The sequence below is a fragment of the Choloepus didactylus genome, chromosome X, assembly GCF_015220235.1.
Source record: "Choloepus didactylus isolate mChoDid1 chromosome X, mChoDid1.pri, whole genome shotgun sequence".
Lineage (NCBI taxonomy): Eukaryota > Metazoa > Chordata > Mammalia > Pilosa > Megalonychidae > Choloepus > Choloepus didactylus.
The window spans coordinates 59,210,542-59,217,051 of record NC_051334.1 but is presented as its reverse complement, the minus strand read 5'-3'; the positions used below and the strand labels follow the sequence as shown (position 1 = coordinate 59,217,051).

General features: G+C 36.8%; 1 non-coding gene across 1 annotated transcript; it reads right to left on the bottom strand.

Annotated features, from left to right (window-relative positions):
* Positions 1-544: 544 nt before the first annotated feature.
* LOC119523948 lies at positions 545-650 on the bottom strand. The gene has a single exon (XR_005214748.1). It is a non-coding gene; the product is annotated as a U6 spliceosomal RNA (small nuclear RNA).
* Positions 651-6,510: the final 5,860 nt, after the last annotated feature.

The following is a 6,510-nucleotide window of genomic DNA, read 5'->3' as shown; positions in this document are numbered from 1 at the left end:
GAGGGGTGTATTGAAGTCTCCAACTATTATTTTAGAGATGTCTATTCCTTCCTTCAGTGTGGCCAGTGTTTACCTCATGTATTTTGGGGCACCCAGATTAGGTGCATAAATAGTTATGATTGTTATTTCTTCTTGGTGCACTGCCCATTTTATTAGTATACAGTGTCCTTCTTTGTCTCTTTTAGCAATTTTTCATTTAAAGTTTATCTTGTCTGATATTAGTATAGCTACCCCTGCTCTTTTTGGTTTCTGTTTGCATGGCATATCTTTTTCCAAGCTTTCACTTTCAACCTATTTGTGTCCTTGGGTCCAAAGTGAGTGTCTTGTAGATAGCATAAAGATGGATCATATATAATTTTATCTATTTCACCAGTCTGTGTCTTTTGACTGAGGAGTTTAATCCATTAACATTCAATGTTATTACCGGAAAAGCAGTACCTTCTTCAACCATTTTATCCTTTGGCTTTTATGTCATATCTTATTTTTGTCTCTCTTTTTACCATTTTAGATACCCTAACTGATATTCTTAATTTCTCCCCTCTCTAAAAATATGGAATGCTTGATGAATTTGAATGTCATCCTTGCACAGGGACCATGCTTATCTTCTCTGTATCATTCAAGTTTATTATGTGTGCTGCCAAAGTGAGCACTATTTTCACTTTTAATATTTCCTTTTGCTTTCTGTTCCTCAGCCTGACTCATTTCAAGTGATTTGTTGTAAAGTTAACTTATTCTTTCTTCTGCTAGCTCCAATCTGCTGTTGAAACCTTTCTGGGCACTTTTCATTTTAATTATCATGGTGTTCAAGTCCAGTAGTTCTGTTTGGTTCCTTTCTAAACTTTCTCTCACTTTACTTAGACTCTTATATTGTTCATTCATTGTTTTCCTGATGTCCTTTAGTTCTTCCTCGGTACTTTCCTTTATCTCCTTGTGCATTTTTAAGATCATTTTTTAAAGGTTTTGTTCAGCATATCCACAGTCTTATCTTCTTCATTGGCATTTTCTGTATTTTTATCCTCTTTCTTTGGATGGGTCATCATTTCTTGTTTCTTTGCCTTGTACTCTTTTCATGCACACTGTACAATTTAATATTTTAAAATATTCCCTGAGATGTCTGTTTATTGGTTTTTAAGCCAGCAGGTGATGAGATAGATTTTCTTTAGCTTCAGCCCTCCTATCAGGACAAATGCCCAAGGTGAATGCAAGTGCAGGTTTTTCCATTTTCTGGGCCTCAGTCTTGTCCTGGGCTTTTGCTTCTTAGTTATTTTGGAGTTTCTTTGTTTACAGGAGTGTGGTTGTCCCCTCTTTTTCCTATGGGCAAACCTTCCTCTCCTGGGTATCTGATGCTGGTAAGCTTTTGTTCTAGATGGTCTACCTCTATAGTTTTTACACTCTGTGCTTGTTATATCTCCCAGAAAAAGCCATATTCTTTAACGCAGTCTTGTAGGGGTAGAGGTATTAGTGTTGACTAGGTTGGAACCTATTGGTTCAGTGTTTCCATGGGGATGTGACTCAGTCAACTGTAGGTGAGACCATTCATTGGATTATTTCTATGGTTTTGTTGCCCAACCCATTCAGACTGGGTCTGTATTGGATCACTGGAGTACTTTAAAAAGAGTCACACAGGCCCAGATGCTGAGCAACTTAGAGTGACATTTTGAAGAGCAGCTGCAGCTAAGAGAGGACAAAATGCCCCAAGTGCAACATTTTGGAGAACACCATTTTGAAACACACCTGGGAGCAAGCAGATGCCAGCCAGGTGCCTTCCGAAGTAGCAGAGGTTTTCTGGATGCCAATGGCCATCCTTCAGTGATGGTACCCTATTGTTGATGCCTTACCTTGGACACTATGTGGCCTTCAGACTGTAACTTTTCAACCAAATAAACCCCCTTTATAAAAGCCAATCCAGTTCTGGTATTTTGCTTAATGGCAGCATTTGCAAACTGGAACACACTCTTTTAGTTGTTTCATTCTGCTTTTGCCTGGAGGGCAAGTTCTGGAAGGAGAGCCACTTGAGGAAGACTTTCCCAAGAGAGTCTCTCCCAGCCAAATTAGTGCCAGGGACCCACAAAGGGACCCAGCATGACTCATAAGTGCCCTTGGGAGAAGATCAAGAAAGGTGCCAAAAGTTTCTCTTATGGCTCCTCAAAGCTGAGCTTTCCTGGCCTGCCCAGCTAATGCAGCCCTTCAGCTAACTGTCCCCTGCAGTCTTGAAGAATCAGTGCTTCTTTAAATCTCCAACACTGTCCAAGGAGGGATAAAACAGTGGCTGCCACCACCTTTGTCTAGGGTGGGTTGAAACAATATGTGCCCTCAGAGCTGGGACCCAGCAATCCAAACTTGCTAATCAAAAACCATGATCAGTTATCAGCCATGCCCATCCCTGATCTTGAAGAAGAGGACTTTTATGTCCTCTTCTGTCACAAGCAGCCAGCCAGGGACTGGACCTTGTGTTGATTTGCCATGAGAATGGGGCATAGGCACTGGTAGCTTGCAAGGGGAGAGAGCAGTTTACAGTTCTTTACTGTAATTTATCATCCTCTTCCTCCTGCTCTTCCCTGAATGCTGTACAGTGTTATTCTGGCCTCTGGAGTTTAAAAATAGTTGTTTTAGACAGTTCCTGTTGGTTTAAAGTTGTTGTGATGGTAAGACTGAGTCCCGCAGCTCCCTATTCCACCTTCTTCCCCAGAATTCTCTACATAACATTTTTGAAGTGACAAAATTATAGAAATGAAGGCATGTATAGTAGTTACCAGGGGTTGATGACTGTTGGGGGAAATGGGTTTGTGTGCACCTATGATGAAGTAACACAAGGGAGATGCAATAATTCAGAATCTTGTTTGTGGCTATATTTTCACAAATTTACACATGTGATAAAATGGCTTAAAACTACACACTCATATTGTACCTGATATTGATATTGTACTATAGTCATGTAAGAGGTAACTGTTGGGGGAAATTGGGTGAAGGGTATACATCATTCCCTATGCTATCTGTGCAACATCCTGTGAATCTATAATGATTCCAAATAAAATATCATTTTATTACCTTTGTGGTCATCACAGAATTGGGATTAAAGTTTATGTACCTGTGAGATTAAATAAAATCTTTTGCACTTTAGAGTGCAATTGCATGGAAGTTTCTTGCTCTTTTGTATAGACTAAAAAGTAGAACTGTAATTTATGATAACAAGAAACAAAGTATTAGAATAGTAAACTTAAACAAGACTTTCCCCTATCTATCCATTGTCCCAACACTCCTTTTTGGTCGATTGTGCTTCCCATGGTCAACTGAATGTAAATATTGTCCTATTTTTCTCACCCTAATTTTACTAAGCAGAGAAATAACCACTAGAGCACCCTTATTCTCTTTCAAAGCTTCCAATTAAGTACCATATATAAGCTTAAAATATCATGTCTGAGTTAATTTTAACCAAAGCTGAGTTACAGTCTTTTAAGCATATCTTCCATGATTTGTTATGTATGCTGAAAATATTTACCAATATGCTGCATATGCTTTAATTTAGTTTATGGTATATTTTGTAATACAGAAGAATTAATATTTATCTAGTCAAATGTATTGATCCTTTTCTTTGGTGGAGTTTAAGAAAGATTTATTTACCTTGTTCTGGTTTGCTAATGCTGCCTTTTCACAAAACACCAGAAATGGATCAACTTTTATATAGGGGGCTTATTTGGTTACAAAGTTACAGTCTTAAGGCCATAAAGTGTCCAAGATAAGTCATCAACAATTGGGTACCTTCACTGGATGATAGCCAATGGCACCCAGAAAACCTCTGTTAGCTGGGAAGGCACGTGGCTGGCGTCTGCTTGCTCCCAGGTTGCATTTCAAAAATGGTGTTCTCCAAAATGTCTGCATCAGCTTCCAATGGCTGTCTTCAAAATGTTTGTCTCAGCTCCTGTGCATTCTGCAAAGTGTCCCTCTTGGCTGTAGCTAGCTCACTTCTGTCTGAGCTTATATAGTGCTCTAGTAAACTAATCAAGGCCCACGTTGAATGGGCAGGGCCACACCTCCATGGAAATTTTCTAATCAGAGTTATCACCTACAGTTGGGTGGGTTGCATCTCTATGGAAACATTCAAAGAATTACAATCTAATCAACACTAATATATCTGCCCACATAAGATTGCATCAAAGATAATGGCATTTGGGGGACATAATACATTCAAACTGGCACATACTTCAAGAGCCTAAACACATTGACCTCTATTATTTTCTTTTAATACTTTTGTAGATTTAAAAGTCTTAAGCTCATTTATATACATGGTATTTATTTCTAGAAATCATGTGGATTTGGTATCAAATTTACCAATTCTCAAAACAACAGAGATGTGATACTGAATAGTCTGTCCTTTTCCTAATAACTTGAATGTACTAAATTCACATATTTACATGGATCTGATTTCTTTATTGAGCTTTCTTCCTTTATTTTGAGTGTGAAATATGACTCCCATTCATAAAAGTACATAACCTATAAATACATACAGAAAGGTGAAATGGACAGCCATATAACAACTGTCAAAGTCCAGAAAAAGAACGCTGATAGCAAATCAAGAGCCTCTGTATGTCACTTTTGATCACACTCTCGTCTCTTCTCTCTAGAGTTAATCATTATCCTAATGCTTATGGTGAATATTTCCTTCATATTTTTTTGCTACTTAAGTATTATATCATTTTTTCCTCTAACTTTATATAGAATCATATTGTTTACAATTTTTTGTCTTGCTTTGTTTACTCAACATATATTTTTCACACTCATCTATGTTATATGAATTTCTAGTTTGCTCATTTTTAGTACTTATGTAATCTATTTCATGAACATTTCACAATTGATTTATCCATTCTGTTATTGATGAGCATTTGTGTTGTTTCCACTTTTTGGCTATTACAAACACTTCTGCTCTTAAAATTCTTGTACATGTTTTCCTGGGGCTCATGTGTACAAGTGTCTCCAGAGCAAATAGCAAGGAGTAGAATTAAAGAATCATGGGGTTTCCATATCTTCAGTTTTACTATGTGATTCTAAACTGTTTTCCAAAGCAGTTGAACCAATTTATACACTTGTTTGTTAGCACTGGTGAGCATTTCCATTGCTCCACATCAATGCTAATACTAGTGCATTTAAAGTATGACACACTTTAAAATTATTTTGCCATTCTTGTTGGTATGTAGAGGTATCCCATGGTTTTCATTTGTGTTAATTTGATTACTGATGAGGATGAACACCTTTTTAAGTATTTATTGTCCATTTGCATATCTTCTTTTCTGAAGTGCCTGACCTAGTGCTCTGTCGACTTTTTGAATTGGTTTGTTGTTTGGTTCAGTTGGTTGTCTTTGTTTTGTTGGTGCTGTTCTTTTTTATAGTTCATGACCCATATTTTGAAGATACTCATTTATTGGATATACATGTTGTATCTCTGCCCATTCTGTGGCTTGACTTAACTCTCTGCCTGGTGTCTTTTTTTTCTTAAGATGGAGAACAAAATTTTTTTCTAAAATAGATATTGGTAACAACAAAATGCAAAAACCTGGATATTCCAATAAAAAAACAGTAACAGGAATTTGCTTAATTTTTTTATGAAAAATATGATACATCACTGTAATGAACTGCTAAATCTCATTAATCTGCATTTGAATTATTCTTCTTATAGGTTATCAAAGGAAACTTTAAATCCTACATTGGCATTTGCCTAATATTTAGACATGCATCTGGGTTGCTTTTAACTTCAAATAGATATATTCTAAAAGAATGTGTGATGGTTAGGTTCTTGTGTCAACTTGGCCAGGTGATGGTGTCCAGAAGTCTGGTCAAGCAAGCACTGGCCTAACTGTTACTGCAAGGACATTTATGGCTGGTTAATAAACAGAACACTGGTTTATTAAATCATCAGTCAGTTGACTGCAGCTGTGACTGATTACATTAACAAAGGGCATGTCTTCCGAAATGAGAGAATTCAATCATCTGGATTTAATCCAATCAGTTGAAGACTTTTAAGGGAGAAAGAGAGAGGACCTTCACTTCTTCTTTGGCTAGCCAGTGAAGTGTTTTCTGAGGAGTTCATCAAACACCTTCATTGGAGTTGCCAGTTCACTGCCTGTGCTATGGAATTTTGACTTGTGCATCCCCACAGTTGCATGAGACACTTTTATAAATTCTTATATTTACAGATATCTCTTGTTGATTCTGTTTCCCAAGAGAACCATAACTAATACAGAATGTAAACAGACTTGAACATGTATTAAGTAAACATAATTAGGAAGATAAATCTACACATAAGAAATGTGTCCTAAAGCAAAATATTGCTTTGCATCACCATTTCCTTTTAGTAAAAACTACTCACTGATAAAGTACTGGTATTAAATGAACAAATTCTACTAGTTGTGTACAGAGAAAGATGTAACTAAAATTATTTCAAACCCAAAGCATAGTAAACTATTTCAAGGCAAATAATGACATTTAGTACTTAAAAAGTGGTGTTGCATCTTCAAA